Source organism: Rhinopithecus roxellana, chromosome 21 (genome assembly GCF_007565055.1).
Source record: "Rhinopithecus roxellana isolate Shanxi Qingling chromosome 21, ASM756505v1, whole genome shotgun sequence".
Classification (NCBI taxonomy): Eukaryota; Metazoa; Chordata; class Mammalia; order Primates; family Cercopithecidae; genus Rhinopithecus; species Rhinopithecus roxellana.
This window is the reverse complement of record NC_044569.1, coordinates 14,452,753-14,475,960: the sequence shown is the minus strand read 5'-3', so window position 1 is coordinate 14,475,960 and position 23,208 is coordinate 14,452,753. Positions and strand designations below refer to the sequence as shown.

The 23,208-nt window shown below is 42.9% G+C and overlaps 1 protein-coding gene across 8 annotated transcripts in view; it reads right to left on the bottom strand.

Moving 5' to 3' along the window:
- DLGAP1 (DLG associated protein 1) overlaps nt 1–23,208 on the bottom strand; it is a 971,529-nt gene that overhangs the window by 291,587 nt on the left and 656,734 nt on the right. The window lies entirely within an intron of this gene.

Below are 23,208 nucleotides of genomic sequence, written 5' to 3'. Positions count from 1 at the left end.
TGAAGTTCTCTGAAGTGCCCTCATCTGCCTAAAGTCTGGACTTGTCAAAAAAACAATTCCCTTTGGTTTTTTCCCGAGTCTTTAGTAACTGGACTCATATCACAGGAAGAAAGACTTAAATCTGTCAACACACCTGAACTGACTTCTGTCACTAACCATTCCCTGCTCTGTGGGTCCAATAGACTTTGTCCCAGGCCACTGCATGTTCTTTAAGCTCATTGGATTCCCCTAAGAAGCATTTACTACCCCTGTAAAATCATCCATACTTCTCCATCTCTCTTTTCCCTAAGAAGAGGGGTATACAAGCATCTGTGCTTTTTCCAAAGTCCTTTTTCATCTGAAACATGAGAGTTGGACTAGTTATAATTCCTCAGTTTCCTTCCAGTGCTAAAATTTAGTCATATCAGGCAAAGATGATAATATGGCAGAAAGATAGGGAGGAAACTTTTAAAAGATGAAAATAGATGACTCCAAAACAACAGAGTAAGTTAGATGTTTTTGCCTCATTTCCCCTCGCTTAATCCTTTCAGTCCTCACTGCTTGGGAAAGGTAAACTTTCACTAACCTGCCCTGCCTTCAAAGGAAGAGACCATGGAGAGCGAGTTATTTCTATCCCGCAAACATTTCAAACCTGCGAGATACTAAAAATAATTTCTACTTCTACAACACCTTTTTTTCTGAGGATTACAAACAACTATGATTAGGTTCATTTGGCAAATGGGAAAATTTGCTCTTTGAGTTAAGTAGCTTTTCAAGGTCATTACACATTGGCAGACTCCTCTGGCACTCGGCTCTGTAAATCAGATGTAATCCTTACAGGGTCAGGCTTGGCAATCCTATCACTATCATTCTAGAGCTACTTTGTCATATAATGTAGCCATTATAAAGGAGAGCTACAAAGCACCTGTAAATACACAGAGAAATGGTTATGAATCAATGTTTAAGTGAAAAAAGAGTAGAACACAAAGCTACATGTCTATTATTGTTACAGCCACCTAAAAATACGTGTGCTATGAACACAACAGTGAAAACACATGCTGAAAATAAAGAACAGCCACAACAGAACCATTCCTGTTCTGTGGTGATATTACAGCTAATTGTTTCATTTTCAAACATTCTTCTAATGTGACAGATCATTTATACATTTATCAATTCATTCGCACAATTAATTCAGCACATACTCTGCGCCAGCTCCTACAGTGCTAGTACATCACGGAAGAAACAGATGGATATTATGGTGCTAGTCCTTGACTGAGCCCTCGCTCTGAGTCTAGTAGGGGAGAGACACACGTAGACGAACAGTTCTGACACAGTGCAATACGTCTCGTAATGAGGGTCTTTCGGATAATTCACTAGAGAAATGTTTAGAAGATATAATTAATGGACTTTAATAAAACTACCACAATAGAGGCCGTGGGAAGAATGGTAACAAACAGAGAGGAAAGAACAGGTAAGAGACTGAGCATGAAAAGCCCCCTTGTGATAACTTTCAACACTGAGGTGCCAGGGAGCCATCCAGAAAAAGCTGGAAACTTCTCAGAGATGTGGAGCTCAGATGGAAGGCCAGGATCGAAGAGGTAAGTTTGGGGGTTAAAGCCAAGTAGGTAACAGATGAATCTGCAAGGGTGGATGAGATTGTCTAAAGAGACTATATTGGATGAGAAGAGGCAGTGATCAAGGCAGGACCATAGGATGTATCAATATTTAAAGAGACACTGAAGGAAGGGGACCCCCAAAAGACACTGAGAAAATGTCTGATTTTTAGGAGGAGAGCAAAGAGAGAGGGGCATCACTTAAGCCAACAGGAAAGTTCTTAGAAGATAGTGGTCAACAGTGTAAAATATTACGGAAATGTCAAAAAAGATGAGTGTGCAGAAATGTCCCTTGGCTGTGGCATTTGGGAGGACATGAGTGAGGTTAAGAGTGATGAGGACCCAAGAGTTCATGAGAAATACCAAGGAGGTGATAGATATGAAACAACAATAAAAAGGAAATATCTGAATTTAGGCACCGTGCTAAGATAACCAGCAATGATATTTTTAATGGTCAGAAGCTATGTTTTAGGAAATATCGTACACAGTAGCTCTGGCACATAGGTTATTTCAGAGTCAAAGAAAATTCTTTTAGCCTAAATGTGGGCAAATGTTGATAAGTTTTTCATGGCTTTCAAATATCAACTAGGTACAGTAGCTGATTTTTAGTTTGAGGAGATGCCTATTAGCCCGCAGATGGTATGTCAGAATTAGTGGAAAATTGTAAAATTCTCAGTCTCCAAGAAAAATTTTAGAATGACCTTCCTTCTCTTTGTTTAGTTGGTAGAGAAGCAGATGCCTAGTGAATGGTGGAACTTGCCTCTTTTTTGTTTGGACAGTTTCAAAATCTTCCGGAGTCTTTGCTTCTTTTATTTCTTTTTCTTTTTCTTTTTTTTTTGAGACAGGGTCTTACTGCGTCACCCAGGTTGGAGTGCAGTGGCAGGATGATAGCTCACTGTGTAGCCTCGAACTCCTGGGCTCAAGCAATCCTCCCGCCTTAGCCTGCTGAGTAGCTGAGTCCACAGGTGTGCATCACAATGACTGGCTAATTTTTTAAATTTTGTGTAGAGATGGGATCTTGCTATGTTGCCCAGGCTTGTCTCAAAATCCCAGGCTCAAGTGATCCTCCTGTCTTAGCCTCCCAAGTGCTGGGATTACAAGCATCAGGCATGTCGCCTGACCAGTCTTTGTTTCTTTAATCTTCAAAATGAGTAAGTTGGATTAGGTCGTGATTTTCATTATCAACTTGATTAGAGAAAAGCAGGAAACAGACATCAGATTTAACTCAAGGAAGAGTATTTGCCTGCATTTTCTTTTAAATTGGATATATCCATGCAAGAATTTGGGGAAAAGGGAAGGACTCATGACTTGTAGGGAAGTGGATGGTGCATTTGTGGTGGCAGGCAGTGGGGAAGGTTTCCTTTGCAGGAGTCAATGTGAGGGGTTTGGCAGGGCTTCAGCATCTGTCACAAGGGGTTGGTAGATTTATGTGCTTCTCTAGGAGGCCCCTGAACTTGTTTTCAGCATGAGATAAATCACTGTCACTTTGCAGACAGGCACAGGCAAACATGGAGGCTACTTTTGCTTCATTAAACAAAAAAACCAACCAGGCTCCCGCAGATGGGGTTTCTGCCTCTTAGAAATGACAGAATCAATTAGTGCAGGTTCACCACGATGGTACACCATGGACATGGCTTTTGGGCTGCGGCAATAAAGACCTGTCAACTATGATGATGTTTCTGGAGAACGGTGGGGGAATATGTGGCAGCTCCTCGGGATCTGAAAAATGATATCCCTCAGAAAAGCAGGCACAGGCATTGTAATAATACACTTGACAAGCACCTTATCTTCTAGGAACTTTGCAAGACATGATGATAATTACTAATCAAAATTGGCTTAATATAGCGTAGCAGTACTCACTAGAAATCAGCACAGATGGGAAGGCTGTGAAAACCAGCATTTTCTTCTCTCGTAATTTCATACACATTTGTTACTACAGTGGTGTCAGAAAGCTCAAAGTGGCTTATAGGAACAATGGATTCAAAACTTGGCTTGAGTCCAGAGCTGTCAAAGCTTAGTCTGCATTGTATGATGCCATTTATTGAAGCAAGGTGATGTGCACACGTGCGTGTGTGTGCGTGTGTGTGTGTGTGTGTGTGAGACAGAGAAAGAGACGAATTGATAGAAATCTTATTCAGACAAAAACACAATATTAACTTAGGAGTCAATGATAATCATTATGTAATATATGGCATTATACGTAGTCATGTATTTTGTGAATTAAAATGTATTTTCCTAGAGAGTATAACAATTTCAGTATTACTGAACGTAATCTACTGAAATGAAGCACAATTGAGATAAGCAAATGAAGCTGGGTGTGGTGGTGCACGCCTGTAGTCTCACCTACTTGGGAGGCTGAGGCAGGAGGATTGCCTGAGCTCAGGAGGTCGAGGCTGCAGTGACCTACGATTTTGCCACTGCACTCCAACCTAAGCAACAGAGTGAGATTCTGCATCTAAAAAATAAAATGAAAAAATAGGCAAAGGGGCTATTTATACTTTTTAACAGCAAAGTAATGTGTTCATCCCTGTCTGCTCCCACATCCACACTGAGGATCACCCCCGACCCCACTGTAGCCGGCTGGCTAGAGCCCTACCCCAGGCCACATCTAACCTGGTATCATTGCACTGCAGAAGCCCCATGCCCCAGCCCTGTAACCAGCTGGCCCTGGGTACTCACGGGCCTGCAGGGCAGCAGCCCTCTTCCCTAACTCCAGCTGTGGGTACTTAAAATATTATGATGGGGCTGGGCGCGGTAGCTCACGTCTGCAATCCCATCACTTTGGGAGGCTGAGGTAGGTGGATCATTTGAGGCCTTGAGTTCGAGACCAGCCTGGCCAATTGGTGAAACCCTGTCTCTACTAAAAATACAAAAACATTAGCCAGGCTTGGTGGCGCATGCCTGTAATCCCAGCTACTTGGGAGGCTGCGGCAGGAGAATTGCTTGAACCTGGGAGGTAGAGACTGCAGAGTCGAGATCATGCCACTGCACTCCAGCAAGACTCCATCTCAAAAAAAAAAAAAAAAGATATTATGATGGGACCTTCTGTCTTGGCATCATACTGGTCTCTTTGATGGAGACCTTGACTTCTCACTTCCCTTCTCTCAACCCCTTTTGCATGGAGGTTGGACCTTGAGCCCTGGAATTCCACTTGCTGTCTTGGCCTCCACTACAGGCCAGAAGGAGTGGGATGGTCCCACTAACCTGACAATGTGTGTCACCACCATCTGCGGCCACACCTCACCATACAGACTAGCTTCTTTGGGCACCTGTGTCAGCCCAGACTGAGCCTGTGTTGGCTGAACTGCTGGGATAATGTACTGGGGCTTGAGCATGTACCTCGCAGCTCCTATTGGTCCTGCCTGACCCCTCAGCCTTGGACGCTAGCCCTGCTTCCTGGACAGAGCAGCCTCAGGATGGTTCGTGCTGCTGCCATCTGTGAAGCCTGGCCACTGTGCTTCTTCCTCCACCTGCGGCACCGCTGGTGTCTCGACCTCCCTCGGGGACGCGGCCAGGCTTTGCCCAACTCCATTGAGCCACTGGGCCTGTGGAGGCTTCTTCACTAGGAGCCTCAAGGCCCTCAGTAAGTATCACAGCTCAGAAGTGCAACACTGTTAATAGCCCATGGAATACGACTTGACCAATGAAAGACAGACCAGGAGGAATTAGCAGATGAATTATTTGCCCCCTCTCTCTGAGATGGACTGTTTTGGCACGCCGTGGTTCCATATGGCCTCTCCAGAGTCATCCATGTGATCCAACAGCCAGCTCTGTCTCCTTCCACAGCCCACGTCTGATCCACGAATGCACCCTGCCAGCCCTGCCCTCAGGATGGGCGCGTACCTGTCCACTGCCCCCACCCTGCTCTCACTGTCACTGTCCTGGAGGGCCATGTGGCTTCCCCTGACTCCCATCCTTGCCCCCCTCCAATTTCTTTTTGATAGAGCAGCCAGATTTATTCCCTTAACGTGCTGCTCCTCCACCCAAGGCTGTTAGAGTCACCGTGTCACTCAGAGCACAACTCGGAGTGCTCCCTGTGGCCTCCAGGCCCCATGCTGTCCAGCTCCCTTCTCTCCTGCCTCCTTTGGCCCAGCTTGCTACTCATGCTTTCTGCTGTGGCCGCCCCTGCTCTCCTTCTGCACGGGGCATCCTGCACACCAGGTGCACCTCCAGGACCTGCTACTCCCTGTCTGACTCACTTTCCCCTTGTACAGCTGCATACCCCACTCTGTGACCCCCTGACACTATCCCCTTGTGACTATGGCCTTTCAGGGTCACGGTCTCTGAACAGCACCTCCTCCTGTTTAACTTTTTCCTACTCAGCTGTTATCCTAGTGTTCCCTGCTCTTTATGTCACTTATCTGTCTTGCTGATTTTTGTCTTCCTTACTAGGATGCAAGCTCTGTGAGGGCAGGGGCTACTGCCTCACTGTGGTATCCCCAGCACCCAGCACAGTGCCTGGTACACAGCAACTTTAAGTACCAGCTGAACAAATGAACCCATGAATGAATGAAGATACTGCATATACTTAAATGCTTTGTTCCTAACTCTGCACCTCTCCCCCATCTCCTTTCTCAAGGAGGGCCTGGCTGGCTAGGTCCCAGTTGTCTCTTGGTTCCACCTGCCCTCAGACTCTCCTGTTTGGCTGCACATCTTCCTTTAACTCTTCTCTATCTGTGGCAGCATGGAAGGTGACAGCTCGGAGGTCAGTGATGAGGCAGGAAACTCGTTAGCTGGGACAGAACATATACAGAAGAGAGTGCAGCTGACAGCGTGCATTATTGTGATACATGTTCAAAGCCCATCTCAATTATAGGCACAGATTCATTTTTTTCTGACTTCAAAACTCTCCGTGTTAAAAATCTTGCTCTTACTACCTTGCTGAACTTGACTACAGCAATGGGGAATGACACCTGGAAAGGGTGCTGTGAAGAACCCACTCAGGATGCTGTCAGTCAGCACTGACGTGGGGCTGAAGGCAGGAGGTTCCTCTATATGTAAAGAGAGCTGCTCACACTCGGGGCTTTTGTGTGGGACAGGAAAGGCTGACATAAAACAATGGGGTTGAATCATTCACGTAGGAACGCACGTGGCCACAAAGGTGTGACTTGGCCCACTGCCCCCCAGAGGGCAGATTGCAGAAGCTGGCAGAAATGTCACCTAATTATCAAAGTGGCTGTGTGGCTGGGAGTTACTGCCCAATCTATTCAGCAGCGGAGGGAGCTCTGCCAATTCTCAGCACATAGGATCTGGCTAATCTGATAACATATGGAGGAGAAAAAGTGCGTCACCGGTTTCCTCTCGTACCACGCCTGACTTCTGCAAAGCGGCTTCTCTCCCACTTATCTCCCACTGCGAGGCCTTAGGCATTCATTCCCGTGTGATGGAATCGGCATCCTGAAGAACATGGAATATCTTAGAGATGCAAACGATCCAATGAAAACTTATTTATTGGTCAGGGAGAACGTAACTGAAGCCAATTTCCCTTGTGAGTTACTCACTTACTTCCAAACTGGCGTGAGTGTAAGACTCTGTGGACATATACAACTCATTCTAGCTGGGATCCAGAGGATCACAGAGACACTCACTGAGTGTCCTAAGTGACAGGGGAGTTGGATGTCCTGAAAAGCCAGGAAGAAGCCCCAAATTCCTTGAAACAGACATAGGGATTTTCTTATTGGAAACTAAGCTACACACTTACTAAAAATACATATTTTCTCCATTGTTTCTCCAATGGAAATCATCCGTTTTCTTTTTTCTTTTTTTTTTTTGTTTTGAGATGGAGTCTCTCTCTGTTGCCAGGCTGGAGTGCGGTGGCATGATCTTGGCTCACTGCAACCTCCGCCCCCTGGGGTTCAAGAGATTCTCCTGCCTCAGCCTCCTGAGTAGCTGGGACTACAGGCACGTACCCCACACCCAGCTGATTTTTGTATTTTCAGTAGAGAAGGGGTTTCACCATGTTGGCCAGGATGGTCTTGATCTCTCGACCTCGTGATCTGCCCACCTTGGCCTCCCAAAATGCTGGGATTACAGGCATGAGCCACCGCGCCTGGCCTGTTTTCTATTTTTAAATTTACTTGTATTATTTATTTGTTTATTTTTAGAGATGAGGGTCTCATTCATGTTGTCCAGGCTGGACTCCCAACTCCTGGGCTCATTCGATCCTGCCACCTTAGCCTCCCAAGTAGCTAGACCAGGAGATAGATAGGCACATCACCTATTTTCTTAGGGTTCCAGGGCTTGTTGAATACAAATTATCTAAATAAAACACAAAAGTTCTCCTTGTATATACCAGCCAAAACCCACACAAAATGTGTTATCCTTTTATTGTATGATCTCGTTGGACATCTGGAAGTGCTGGGAAGAATGAGCAGGTGGAATCAGCAGGGCTGCAGGATTGGGCCAGTCTTAAAGAGATGCTATCTGATGGTCAAAGGGCTAATATGATTAAGGAGTTAAGGCCCAACATCACCCACTGGGTTATTGCCAATTAGCAGCCAGGTTTCTCCAGCAGCCCCAAGCAAACATTATCACCGGTGTTGATTACTGTTATCGCCCCTCTTTATCTGTGTTCTGGGTTCTAATGCAGACACAGAGAGAGAGAAATTAATTTGTGATTAAGATAGGCAAAGCACTCACACCTGTAGAGTCAAGATTGTCCCGGGAAATCGTCCACAGTGAAGATTTGGAGGGAAGAACTCTTCTATTCTCATTTCTCACTGGTATTTAATACTATGGAAAACATCCTGGTTGTAGAGTGAGAAGTCCTGGGCTACACTCTGGTTCTGCCCATGACTTGTCATTAATGCAACAGATTCTCCTGTATACAAAGGGGCTGTTTAATGATCAAATGAGATACAAACCACAAACTTTCCACAGTTGTAAAAACTACATGAAAACTTAATGATTTCATGAGTACTGCATACGAAAAATGTTTCTAATAATTGTAACACTCCATTGGTAGGATTCAGGTAGTATGTTCTCTTAAGAGGCCCTAAAGAGAGGGAACATGCGCTGAGTGACAGCCCATCAAAGAGCTCCTGGGAGGAAGCAGACGCGTAAGGTGAGCTCGATCCATGAATATGCTCTAGACCTGTCAGTCACAGCCACTCAGCCACTGACCTAAGAGCTGAAGTCAGCACGAGATGGAAACTGTTGGATCCTCACCATGCTATCAAAGCAAATTCCAGCAGCAGGCACATTGCGGTAAAAATAATGCTCAGAATTCACATTTTAATAACTTAAAATGCATTTACTCATAGTTTCTTCTTCATGGCTGGGGTGCATCACGACCCTTCCATAAACGATTATACTCAAAGACAGAAAATAATATCGGATGCTATGGACTGAATTGGTTTCCTCCCGATTCATATGTTGAAGCCCTAATGTCCAGTGTGGTGGTATCTGGAGATGGGGTCTTTGGGGAGGCAATTAGGTTTAGATATGATCACAAGGGTGAGAACTTCATGATGGGAATAGTGTCCTTATAAGAAGTGACACCAGAGGCTGGGCATGGTGGCTCATGCCTGTAATCCAACACTTTGGGAGGCTGAGGCGGATGGATCACGAGGTCAGGAGATCAAGACCATCCTCGCCAACATGGTGAAACCCCATCTCTACTAAAATACAAAAAAATTAGCCCGGCATGGTGGCGTGGGCCAGTAGTCCCAGCTACTCAGGAGGCAGGGCAATCACTTGAACCTGGGAGGCGGAGGTTGCAGTGAGCTGGGATTGTGCCACTGCTTTCCAGCCTGGTGAGAGAGCAAGATGCCGTCTCAAAGAAAAAAAAAAAAAAAAAAAAAAAAGGACACTCAAGAGCTCTGTCTGCCAGGTCAAGTTAATGAGGAGGTGACCCTATATGCTAGCCAGGAAAAGGGCCCTCACAGAACCTGACCATACTGGCACCCTCATCTCAGACTTCCAGCCTCCAGAAAATAAACTTTTGTGAAGTCACCCAGTCTATGGTATTTTGTTATAGCAGCCCGAGCAAACTACCAGATGTAGTTCAAAGGATGAAAAATACGAATAATGAGAGAAGAAAGAAAGCTTTATACTGTTAAAGGCTGGTGAGCATAAAAACAGAACATTCTGAACATTTTTAAAGCAGGAGGGAGGAGTCAGGTGGGTCACTACACACAGTGTTGGAAGAGTGTGTTTTGCCCAAATTGATCAAATGAGACAAGGACTCAGTGTATCATAATGTACTAGGAAAAACAGTCTGGGATACTGTAAGCCCTGCTTCCCAGTGATATGGTTTGGCGGTGTCCCCACCCAAATCTCATCTGGAATAGTAGCTCCCATAATTCCCATGTGTTGCGGGAGAGACCTGGTAGGAGATAATTGAATCATGGGGGCAGTTTCCCCCATACTGTTCTTGTCATTGTGAATAAGACTCAAGAGATCTGATGGTTTTATAAGGGGAAACCCCTATCACCTGGTTCTCATAGCTGCTCTTGCCTTCTGCCATGACTATGAGGCCTCCCTAGCCACATGGAGCTGTTAGTTCATTAAACCGCTTTTTCTTTATAAATTACCCAGTCTTGAGTATGTGTTTATTGGCAGCATGAAAATGGACTAATACCCCCAGTCACTGAATTCCTGTAAACACAGGCAAAGACGCTAGTTTAGAACAATAGGTAAAACACTTGGTGTCGCCAAACCCAAAGTTAATCATTCAACTTGCCAGTGAAACGCTTCCAACAGAGGAGAGGAGTCAGGGAGAGATGAATAAAGGACAGAGACACAAAAGCAGCCACACAGATCCACAGCCAGAGGACAAAGCTGGGGGTAGCTTGGTGGAGCAGGTTGCTTCATGGTCGGCCAGTGAGCCCTTTGCGGTGAGCGACAAAAGGAAGTACCTTCTTTCTAGGGACAGGGACAGGGACAGGGATGGACCTACAGGGATCAAAGACTACAGGCAGCTACAATGTAGAAAAAAAACACAGTCCAGGGCCGATGCTGGGGGATTGACTTGGAGAGGAAAGTAGGATTCCAGCTCCGTGCAGAAGAACCTCATGGGACTTCGTACATGGAGGGTGTTGAGTAACCTGGTCTCTGAGTGTATCTGTTTCTATGGTTTTAACAGGTCTCTGAGTGTATCTGTTTCTATGGTTTTAACAGGTCTCTGAGTGTATCTGTTTCTATGGTTTTAACAGGTCTCTGAGTGTATCTGTTTCTATGGTTTTAACAGGTCTCTGAGTGTATCTGTTTCTATGGTTTTAACAGGTCTCTGAGTGTATCTGTTTCTATGGTTTTAACAGGTCTCTGAGTGTATCTGTTTCTATGGTTTTAACAGGTCTCTGAGTGTATCTGTTTCTATGGTTCTATAGTTGTCTTTTCCCTCTAAGGTTGTTTATTTATTTATGTATTTTTGAGTAACATTTTAGCTTGCACACAGGAGATGCTAAGTATATGCTTACTGTATAGGGCATTCTAGGTGAGGTGCCTAACATAAGTTGGCTCAGTTAATTCTCACAATTTTTAAAAATAATAGATAATTAGAACCATTTTTAATTTTTTAAAAATTTTAACATTCTGATCTCACTTAATGGCCTCAATAGCCTTTTTTTTTTTTTTTTTTTGAGACAGAGTCTTGCTCTGTTGCCCAGGCTGGAGTGCAGTGGTGCAATCTCGGCTCACTGCAAACTCCATCTGCCAGGTTCAAGCGATTCTCCTGCCTCAGCCTCCCCAGCAGTTGGGATTACAGGCACCTGCTACCATGCCTGGCTAATTTTTGTATTTTTAGTAGAGACTGGGCGGTGCGGGGGGTGGTTTCACCAACTTGGCCAGGCTGGTCTTGAACTCCTGACCTCGTGATCCATCAGCCTTGGCTTCCTAAGGAGATTACAGGCATGAGCCACTGCGCCCGGCAATAGACTCATTTATAAAATGAAAAACAAAAAGCCACAACCAGAGAAGCCACTCACATAAGGCTGCAAATTTGTAAAGTCCAGATTTGTACATAGTTCTGCCTTCTCTTATTATTTCAGGCAGCCTGTAAGTCAGCAGGACTGGGGCCCTAGGGGCATGGGTGCTGCCAGAAAGGGAGAGGGAACAAGAGGAGTGTGGCTACGGTGTGCTGTCTTCTGCGGGGTTTCTTCACAGCCTTCCTCTCATTCCTGAAATTATTCCTTTTCCAGTGGTATTGAGGGTGACCAGCAGACCCTGTTGTACCATGTCACTTAAAAAAAGTAGTGCCTTTTTTTTTTTTTTTTAAACACAGGAAACACAAAACCATTGTTAATATTTTAAAATTCTCATTTGAATTTTATATTGTTACCTCCAGGGCACAGTGAATGATCATGGAAGCTAGACAGAGGCTTGCCAAACTGTTTCCCTGCAATACTCAGCTCAGCTACTTAAAGTGTCGGTGGTTGCTATGGGCAACCACTTAAATAAACTCAGGGAAAGTGTGGAGAGTGAGGGCTGCGGAGTGCAGGCAGTTAATGGATTTACCTAATTCAAAACAAAACAAAACAAAACAAAACACCTAGAAATTTTTCCCCAAGGATCATTCTTCCCTCCCGCTAATACTCCTCTACCTGAGATGATGGTTTTCTTTAAGACAGCCAAGGAAAGAGAAATGAGAAGGAGGATCTTAACTTATCATATGAATAGTAAAGTCCATCTCAAAATATTCAAAAAGGAAGAGAAGCTGGAAAATTCTAACTGTTGATCAAATATTACCACTGCTGTAAGTTAAAAACAAACAAACAAACAAACAAACAAACAAACAAACAAACAAACAAAAAATGCATCTATTTTTAAAATGGCCCCTGGATTGTTCTTCCCGTAGTAGATCGCTTATACTCAACCCCGAGTGGCATAGTCTTACAACCCAGTCTTCCCAGCAGGGAATTGGAACAGCAGGTTTTATGATTATACTTGCCTATTTTGGTGGGTGGAAACATATTTTACTTTATATCCTGCTTTTTGCTTCATTTTCATTTTCTTTAAATGATTAAGTGCTTTGAGATGCCAAGCCTTCATGTTTATTGGAGTTACTTTTACACTTTTAGCTAATTCCTGCCCTCTTGCCCAAGGCCTATACTCCCATGACCATGCTGATATGTTGTGAATATCTCTTTTTGTTATAACTAGGTCTTTTTGTCTTCCATTGCTTTGCATAAAGAATATTACCCATTCAATGAGGGAAGTGGTTGTATAAATTATAGTACAGGCATACAATGGAATACTTTGCCGATATTAAAAAGAGTGTGGTTAACCCACAAGCATTTGTATAAAACAATGTTTAAGACCTAATTTCAAGTGAAAAGAGCAAATTGTAGAACAGTATGTATAAAGAAAGTTTAGACATGGGTATATATAATATATGCCTAGAACATTTCTGAAAAGATTCATAAGAAACAGAATTCTTACCTCTACGGAGGGATAAAAAGGGAATGAAGAGGGGAGGGGGACTTTTACACATTATTAAAATATTTCTTGGTGCTGTTAAAATTTTTATGAGTCTTATATTTTGTAATAATAAAAAAGGAAATCTTCCTATTATTCCTAAATAAAAAGAGACTTATATGGGTATGGTGTATATTGGGGGAATAGCATATCACTACAGCAAGCAAGACAAAATAATAGCAGCAGCAACAAGGAGATTTGACCTGTTGTATTAGGCTGTTTTTGGGTCACTAGAAAGAAATACTTGAAGGTGGGTAATTCATAAAGAAAAGGGTTTTAATTGGCTCATGATTCTACAGGGTCTATAGGAAGCATGGTGCTTGTAGCTGCTTCTGGTGAGTGTTTAGGAAGCTTACAATCATGGCCGAAGGTGACAGGGTGTCAGAGAGAGCAAGAGGGTGGGGAAGTGCCACACTCTTCAACAACCAGATCTTGCACGAACTCAAAGTGAAAACTCAGTTGTGATGATGAGGACAGCACCTAAGCCATACATTAGGGATTCGCCCCCCAGACCCAAACACCTTCCGGCAGGCCCCACCTCCATCCAACACTGGGGATTACGTTTCAACACGGGATTTGGAGCGGACAAACACCCAAACTCTACCACCTGTCCTTGGCTGGCTTTTGATTTTTGGTGTCCTTACTTATCTGTGTAACTTTGTATATCAGCCCTTTCTGGTACCATCCTAATCTCTGCTTCTACCATTTTTTCCCTGGAGCAGTACAACTTTCTCCAGCCTCTTACTTGATTTCAAACTGTCTGTCTCCAATTTGTCTCTGTCTCATCTAGAGGCAGGCTAGTATAGTGGCGAGTGACATGGGCTCTGGATTCAAATCCTGGCTGTGACACTTGTAGCTCTGTGACCTTGGAAAGTCAATTACATTTATGTGCACCAGTTTCCTCCTTGTATAACTTAGTTAATAATAATTCTTGCCTTATAGGTACTGTTAGTTATTATGTGAATTGTGTCTGACACAGAGGAAGTGCTTCTAAGTGTTAGCCATTACTATTCTTCAAGGTGATTTTTTGGGGGGTTAAAATGAGATATATTCCAACAACAAGAAAAACAAATAAAGAAGCCAGAAGAAAAAAGTAAGAGAAAAGCACAAGAAATGCTGTAATTGGATTTTTGACTCCATACCACGCAGGCCATCTTTTTTTTCTTTTTGAGACGGAGTCTTACTCTGTTGCCCAGGCTGGAGCACAGTGGCACGATCTCAGCTCACTGTAACCTCCGCCTCCTGGGTTCAAGTGATTCTTCTGCCTCAGCTCGAACTCCTGACCGTGTGATCCACCCGCCTTGGCCTCTCAAAGTGTTGGGATTACAGGTGTTAGCCACCGTGCCTGGCCACGCAGGCCGTCTTTCTAAAACAACACTTAACATCACTTCATTATCTGGCTCGGCTATCAGTGGTTTCCTATTGCTGTCTTTATTAAACCAAAATGAATTCTCTGGATATTGAAGGACCTTACTTAGAAAAGTTCTCACTTTCTATCCAAAGATGGCCTCTCACTTTTAAATACTCTTCTAATACACTAGTCAACTTAATTTCTTTATACTCAGACAAATTTCCTCCTCCCTAGTCTGTTGCGTCTCAGTGATTATTCAGATTCCAAATTGAATCCTTTCTCTTTCATGAAGTCATCCCTTCCTCTTTTCAATTCATATTAATTTTTCTCTTTTTTGAACAAATATAGCACTTTTAGTTAGAGGTAACATACATAATGTAATTTCACAACTTACAAATAATTATACAACATTGTGTTCATTGCTCTTGGCGGCACTTAATTGTATATGTGCAGTGGAGACAGAGCCTGATAGCTCTCTTGTCTGCCTGAGGGCAGTTAGCAGCTCGAACCTTTGAGTCCTCTGGAAAGAAGTCTTGGTTGAGAGTGAGATGACTTGGGTCCTAAACCCTGCTGAAGGGCTTCAGTGACTACCTCTTTCCTTGGGGCCTGCATATCCTCATTTGTAATATAAAAGGGTTGGAATCATCTTTGAGGTTCCTTCTAGTTTTGCTTCTAAGATTTTTCATTTATTCTATCTCTGAAGAAAGGCTACCTGAAAATAATGCTGTTGGTAAAGTGGTAAATGTTTAGAAATTGAGTTTTTGGGAGGAAGAAGCTCTGCCTTGTAGAGTGTGTTGACTTCCATGGTGGAAATATTCCCATCATGGCCAGTATGGCTCCCAGGATGACCAAACTGAATATGCAGTTGGGAAGAGATGTCCACCATTGGCTCTCATCCGACTACTGGACCCCACCTAGCATTGTGTAGAGGCTCCTTTCAATGAAGAAACGCAGTCTCGGGCTAGATGAGCATGTCCAGCTAGCTTCATCTCTAGCTTCTCTCACTCTAAAACTCCAACACAATCTTTCTTCACTGAGTGGAGACGGCAACAACAATGGAAAGTGCTCCCAGCTTGACTTTTCAAACCCAGGCTCTGAAGGCACAAACCTCAGGACCAGGCCAATCTTCTCAGGTGCTTGTACCCACAGCAGTGTCCATTCTCTCTTGGAATCTGGCACAGGAACGATGCTACCGAGGTGGTGGCAATTTTATATGCAGTTGGTAATCTGGATCTGTTCCGAGAGCTCTCAGCTCTGCTTTTTCTGGGAAAGAGGTGTGGCCCGCAGAACTAAAAGAAGGTTCTGAGCTGCAAGTCAAGAACAATGTCCAGATGGTGGAAACAGTCTCCAGACTGTTCAGGGAAAAGTCCTCAGAGTTTCACGAGTCAGTGGGAGGAAAGAAGTTGGAGAGAAAGTAGAGGGGTGGAGCTGAAGGCCCAGGCTCTGCCTCGTGAGGTTCACAACCATTGGAAAGCCTTGGTGTATCAGTAAAGTGTTGGTTAAAAATCACCTCTAAACTCCTTCTGACACCGTTGGGAGGATCTTATCATATGTACTAAAAACACTTGACGACTGTTATTTCCAATTATTTATGTTAAACAATAGGCTTAGAAGAAAATTAAAATTTTACTAGCTATCAGGATAGATGATATTTTCTCCTCATTGGTTTATGTGGGTTCATACATAAATGTATATACATACATACATATATATATACACACACACACACACACACATTTTTTGAGACAGAGTCTGGCTCTGTTGGCCAGGTTGGGGTGCAGTGGCAAGATCTCGGTTCACTGCAACCTCTGCCTCCCAAGTTCGAGTGTCTCAGCCTCCTGAGTAGCTGGGATCACAGGCACATGCCACCACGCCCAGCTAATTTTTGTATTTTTAGTAGAAATGGGGTTTTGCCATGTTGGTCAGGCCAGTCTTGAATTCCTGGCCTCAAATGATCCGCCTGGCCTGGCCTCCCAAAATGCTGGGATTAGAGGCGTGGGCCACCACACCCAGCCACAAATAATTTTTAAAAATGTTGGAGTAGTTAATGTGATCATGGAAGAAGACCCTTCCCAACTTCAAAAGGACTAGTTAATGCTGGTGCTTCCTGCCCCCTCATAGAACTAGAAGGAACTGGGATTCCTCAGATGGACTAAAGGAAATATGCTCATGTTCAAAGTAGATAACAATACTAGGGATGGCTGCGTGGATATTTTTAACAAGCTAATGTGTACCTGCCAGACTGAGCTCCCAGCCTCCAGGTGGGCTGGCAATGCAAAGCAGGGTTGAGAAGGAATACGGAGCTTTTCAGAGAACCACAGATTCAGAAGCAGAAGGAGGGGGAAGACTCAAAGAGAGCACAGACGCAGTCAAAGGATGCTGGGCAGATGTTAGATGGCAACTCAACTCAACCACTGCACATTAAAGCTACTCGTGGAGGGTACTGTTCAGGGCACCTTAGGCATAGAGGGATTGCATAATGATGCGTTAGCATTTGTTCAACTTCCCCTCTGGGATAACGACTCTGTGCCAAGTGATTCAAAAACATTCTTTCAGATAGCATTGAATCTCTTTCTACACGAGGGATGGGGAAAACAGACCAGTGCTTAAGAAGGCTATATTACCTTGAGAAATGTTAACACAGTGCTTCGGGAATTCTGAGGAGGAAGAAATAATGGCTGACAGCCAGAGGTTAACTTTGAGAAGAAGATTTAAAAGAATGGAGACTTTCTTCTCATCTTCTCCCTCATTAGATCGCAAGTTCTATTGTACTGGGAATCCTGACTACTATAATATATCCCAATGCTTAGCACATAGTAGGTGGCCAAAACTGATAATAATGATGGTGATAGCTAACATATATGGAGCAACCACCATGTGCCAGAGGCGGTGCTAAGTGTGCCACATATACTGCAACTTCTTGAATCTGCATAATTACGCTTGAACAATCAGTGGCTTGTTGAAGTGGCTTGACATTACTTCCCATACAAGTGTTCTGTGCTTGTAAGGGAAGAGCAGGAAAGAAGATCTCAAAGGAGAATGGAGTCTTACTGTGACACTTTTGAATGCTACATTTGGGACTTTGTGCCTAGACAACATGGGATTCAGAGATAACACTTTAGCAACCTTGTAGAAAGTCTTAGAGAAGGAGTTGGAGCAGAGAGAGGCTGGGGGCATCAAGACAAATGGGTCCATTGCAATCACTCAAGTGAAAAGTAGTAAAGCTGGAAGAGGTAAGAGGTGAGTTGCAAAGTTTCAAGACCGTATTTAGAAAATGATCATTCCACTGATACAAAGGGAAGTGTCAGGAAGAGAAGTGATATATTTACGGGGTACTGTGTTATGTGGGTGCTTTGAAATCTCTTCTTCCTGAATGCTTAGCTTGAAAATACAGGATCAATGCACAGATCAGATGATGGTGCAGATCTTATGATACAGTCTTAGACTCTTCAGGCTGGAAAGATCTTATATAGATATTTCATCTGTCCAAGGTCAAATTATCCAAGGTCTCAGAGGAATATAACTCAGCTGGTTTCAAAAGAAGACTTGGAAGTTTTCTCTAACAATTTCCAAATTAATTGATTTGATAATTAATAACTTTGCACTTAGAAGTTCCTCCTTGCAGCTAACCTGAATTCCTTGGGCTGCAATTTTGATCTAATTTCCTCCTGGTTTATAGATAGGAATGTTGATGGCTTTGCGATTTCAAATGCATCTTCTGTAAACATACATTTATTTAGGACTTACACCCAGCCTGCTTCTATAAAGGATTAGCGGCAGCTCCTAATATGTCTGCCTAGGCTTCCTTTTAAAGAAGCTTTTCTCATTCTTGCAAAATGTCCTTCCATCTGCATGCATAAGAAGAATTTCTTTAATAATAAATGATACAGCAAAAGTGAAGCTAATAATGAACTATGCCAACTAAATAGTAACCTGTAAACAAAACAAAACAAAACAAAAACAAAAAGAAACAAAAAACACCACCCTTTCTTATGCCAGGCAACGCAGATTTTTCTCATCAGAAAATAATTCTGACCAAAACGATCAACTTTACCACCACCCGCCTCTGAATTTTAAGTTCCTTTCTTCTTTGTAGTGCCTGCTTTTGCCATTCTTAGACTCGTGTGTGTGTGTGTGTGTGTATTTTTCTCTTCCACTTGACTCTGGAAAACCAGATTTTAGTAAAGCATTTGGTGAATATTGAAACCAAGTTATAAATGTAGGACACAGTACTTAAATTATTAAAGTTACCAAATGTTTGTTGCATGAATAAATGAGTGAGTGAGTGATTGCATGAATATAATTTCTGATTGTAATTAGGGTGTTCTCTTTACCTCGTTGTCTGCACTTTAATGGAAACATAGATATTAAATTGAATAAATGGTAGGTGGCAGGCAGACAAGACGAAAGAATTTTGAGGCTCTCTGCAAAGAGAAGCCATCCTGGAAGGACAGTGGGCAGCATCTGTGATCAGCACCACCTAAAGGAATGGGGAGTCTTTTTTTCCAGAACCCTCAGCCAGGACCTTCCCTGGCTCCCCTCCCTCTGCTGTCTTAGGGCTTTGTTTACACAGCCCCTTGAAGCCAGCTGTCAAGGGTGCAAACCTGGTCTGCCATCCTTTGAAGAAGGTTCAGGTTACACATGGTAAGCCACAGAACAGATACAGGCCCAGGACTCATGATTGTATTAGTCTCCACAGAGCTGGACCCAGGCTCCTAAGAGTCCGTCCCTTCTTCCTGTGTCCTCTGTCAGCCAGCGCCTTCTGTAGCTCTGATCCTTTGGTCATTGGTCCTTCTTTTCTGCACCTGAGGCTAAGCCTGAGTCAAGATGTTCTCAAGATCCTTCCTGTTTCAGCTGCATGTTTGATGTTTACACTTCCGACACAGAACTCACTTCACTGCAGGCTTCTGATGCCTCTTCAAATCCATCCTTCACTCACAATCTGTTTTGAATGTCTGTTTTTCCTGGGTACCACTTCTCAGTTGTCCACACCCAGTTGATCTTCCTTTCCCCTCAATTATTAAACATCTTTTAAATAGCTCATCACTGCAGTCTTAGTAAGTTCAACTTTCCGTCCAGCTTTTTATCTTTTCTGCTTTCAACACCTGGGCTCAAATCTTAGCTCTGACATTTGATTGACAGGTGACCTTTAAAAAGTTATTTAATCTCTCTGAGATGCAAATTTGTCATTCGTAAAATGGGCAAAATTGCATGCATAGAGTTGTGATGATCAAAAGAAAACATGTATGTAAAGCCCATAGCACTCAGTCAGGCACTTAGAACCTTGTTAAAATGTAAATATTCCTCCTACTTAAAAAAATTATTTTAAGTTTTGGGATACATGTGCAGGATGTGCAGGTTTGTTACACAGGTAAATGTGTGCATGGTGGTTTGCTGCACCGATCAACCCATCACCTAGGTATTAAGCCCAGCATGCATTAGCTATTTATCCCGATGCTCTCCCTCCTCCAACCCCTGACTCTTAACTTTTAAAAATGTCTCCATTCCTTCTCTCTAGAAAAGTATCTGGACTTTCTTTTATTCTTTCGCCTCCTTTAAAGACACACAAGGAGTTCTCACCTCTCTGTAGTCATGATCATTGTAGAAACTTTTCAGTCTATGCAGGCTTCCTTTCAACACAGGCTTTTCTAAAGAGTAATTATATAGCAAGAGACCAGGATTTGGTACAGACTACAATACTCACACATGCCCACATCATTTGGAGGAGGGCATTCATTTCCCAATGAAGGAACATTTTTTTTTAAAACTAGGAGTGGTGATCTGGGACTGAATATAATAGGCGATAGCTTGTATTGGGTGTTTTTTTCTTTTTTAAATCAAGCTGATTTCTAACAAAGTTTTGAAAGGTATTTAGATCATTTGTAGATGAGCAAGTGACAATTTTTCTGTGAACAAGAATGACTTTCCCTGTTTTAAATGTGTCACATTTCTTATTATATTGGAAAGTGGGAGTGGGGAGTTAGAAGGATAGAGGATAATAGAAGAAAGTATTATAGTCAGGGAAGAATGGGACACTACCCTGACTTTATATCACTGATCACTGAGGACATTAATCCACAATTTCGTGTGGCAGGTTGTGTTTTCTTGTTCCACCTATTTTGTGAGGAGCATTTGCTGTTGTATGTTACAATGATACAGAGGAACAGGTAGGAGAGGAACAAAAAAGCATTTAGGCAAAACAGATGTTTCATACTACTTAGAACACAGATGGGATGATACAAATTGCTACGTTCGCAATACAGTTCATATATTTGGGGAAAAAAATAGCGATGCTCCAATCTTCATCCCATCCCCCTCTTTCTGTAGCAAGAAAAGGAGAACGAGGAGCAGTAGGTAGGTAGGAGGGGAGTGTATGACGTGAGGAACAGGCAAGGACACAGTGTGTCCAGGAGGAAAAAAGGGGAGAAAAAAACATATACAAGATAAACAACAACAACAAAAGCGACTACAGCAAGAACCTATGGTTTTGGGTTCCTTACGTAGAAATCGACGCATTTAAAATATCCAGAATTAAAGTTGAAGAATACTCCATCCACCTCTTCTCAAATTATTTTCTTTACCAATACTACTTTCTTTTGTCTTTAAACTGTGAACCGCCAGCCTACCGTGCCTCGTTCTTACAATTATACACATCAGTGCTGAAAGGTTCCTGGGAGATATTTCTCATAGACTAAGAATAGCACCTGTGGGCATCTTGGATGGATGAATCATGGTGGCTGGAGCACTGCACTGAGACTGGTTCAGAGGCTCAGTCTGTTCTCAATCGGTAGGGTGATGGGATCCATCAATGCTGGGATTGGCTAATGCTGTCTGCCACAGGTTTGGGGTGGGAGGAGTTGTAGGGAGAGCCACCTAAGTGGTGCCATCCATGCTAAGAGACTGAGACTCTCATTTATGAGGAGGTTCAGAGACATTAATCCATTTGCCAAAAGGCACACAGCTACTTAGTAGTTTTCCAAATTTAAATTTAAAATTTTCCAATTTATCTAAAACAAACAAAAAAAAGGTTCAGGTCCAGGGGGAAAAATGAAGATTAAGAGGATTAACCATCCTGAAAATGAAAAACGATTTGCCTTCAAGGCATTTAGAACTGAAAATCAATCTTCCTGAAGCCTTTCGTCAGACACTTTATCAAAATTGCTAGGAGCTCTCACTGGCTCTCTTGCAACAGCCTGGGATCCTTCTCCCCAATTTCAGAGGAGTTTCAAAGTCTGTAATATTAAAGACTGACTATTTCTTCTAGGGGAAGAATTTTTCTTAGTGCTTGGATAAAGAGATGAAGTATTAAGTCACTTTAAACTATTATTCATGTGGGATTCATAGATATTTTGAATTTAACTTCAGAATCTTTTAAATGACACCCCACTTAGTATAATTTTTAAAAAGTTCTTTCTGCAGTGTATTGAATAAAAGCCCCAGATGGGATTTGGACTTGGTTTTAACTAATCATGGTAGCAGGCAGTAGTCTCAGTTCTAGAATAAATAGCACTCCAAGTAAGAGACTTATGTTATTCATCAGTGCCAGGCTGCAACGACATGCTTTGAGGGAACTCTGGCCCCTAAATGTCTCCTCTACTTGCCTGGAAATTGACTATTAAACATTCAGAATTTTTGGAAAATACTAATATTCTCGGGTGATATGCCATTTCAAATTTTTTGTTAGCTAATAAGTAAGGAAGAAGGAAAAGCTAGTGATGAGTTGGAGTGATTTGTTAATAGCTGCGGGATAAGAGAAGAGAGGGACCGAAATAATAGTTTTCCAAGAGTAGTTACAGGAGGGGTTTTGCTGGCCCAAAGGTGGACTTCATTGTCTCAAAACTACTCCTAACACCACAATGTTTAACTGACCTTAGGCCTATATGTCTGAGGACCCAATGACTAACATTAAGCAGCTGATGAAAAACCACCCACATAAATAAACCCTCAAGATGCCTTTGGAAAATAGAAAAGAAAAGAGAAAAACAATGTAAGAAAGTGTAGGAGTGCCTTCTCTCCAACATTTCTGAGAGAAGATGGGAGTTGAAAACCTTAAACAAAATGTTGCCCCAATCTCACTTGCCTAATTTTAGTTATCTTGGTTCAGGGCTATGATTCATCCCTAAAGCTGTGAATTGCTGAGGAGGAAGGAGGGAAAAAAATCGACTTAAATGTCAAAGAAGTAGGAACATAAATATAGTTTTCTTTTTTGAGGAACTAGAATTCCAGGATATGGGGATCTTTTTTCTCATAAGGGACTGAATCCTTCAAACTTCTAGAAAAATAATGATCTGCAGTCAAAACATCATCAAGGAATGAAAGACAGAATTGATTATGAGTCATGTCATGTCTGAATTTTTGCCTTTATAGTGTTTTCCTTTTTTTCTTTTGTATCTCTTTTAATCTGGTTAAACTATTAATTAATTAATTAATTTTGAGACAGGGTCTCTTTCTGTTGCCCAGGCTGGGGTGCAGTGGCTCAATCATGGCTCACGGCAGCCTCGACTTCCTGGGTTCAAGTGATCCTCCCACCTCAGCCTTCCAAGCAGCCGAGACTGCAGGTGCGCACCACCACACCTGGCTGATGTTTGCAGTTTTTGTAGAGACGAGGTTATGCCATGTTGCCCAGGCTGGTCTTGAACTCCTGGACCCAAACAATCTGCCCACTTTGGCCTCCCAAAGTGCTGGGATTACAGGTGTGAGTCACCGTACCTGGCCAATCTGGTTAAACTAGAGGTCACTAACAATTGTATGCAGTTGAAGATAACGGAGGTTTAATGTGTAGACTGTAATGACAAAGGGAACTCATAAACTAGGTGAGTGTGAAACGAATGGAGGTAAGTAGAACTATGA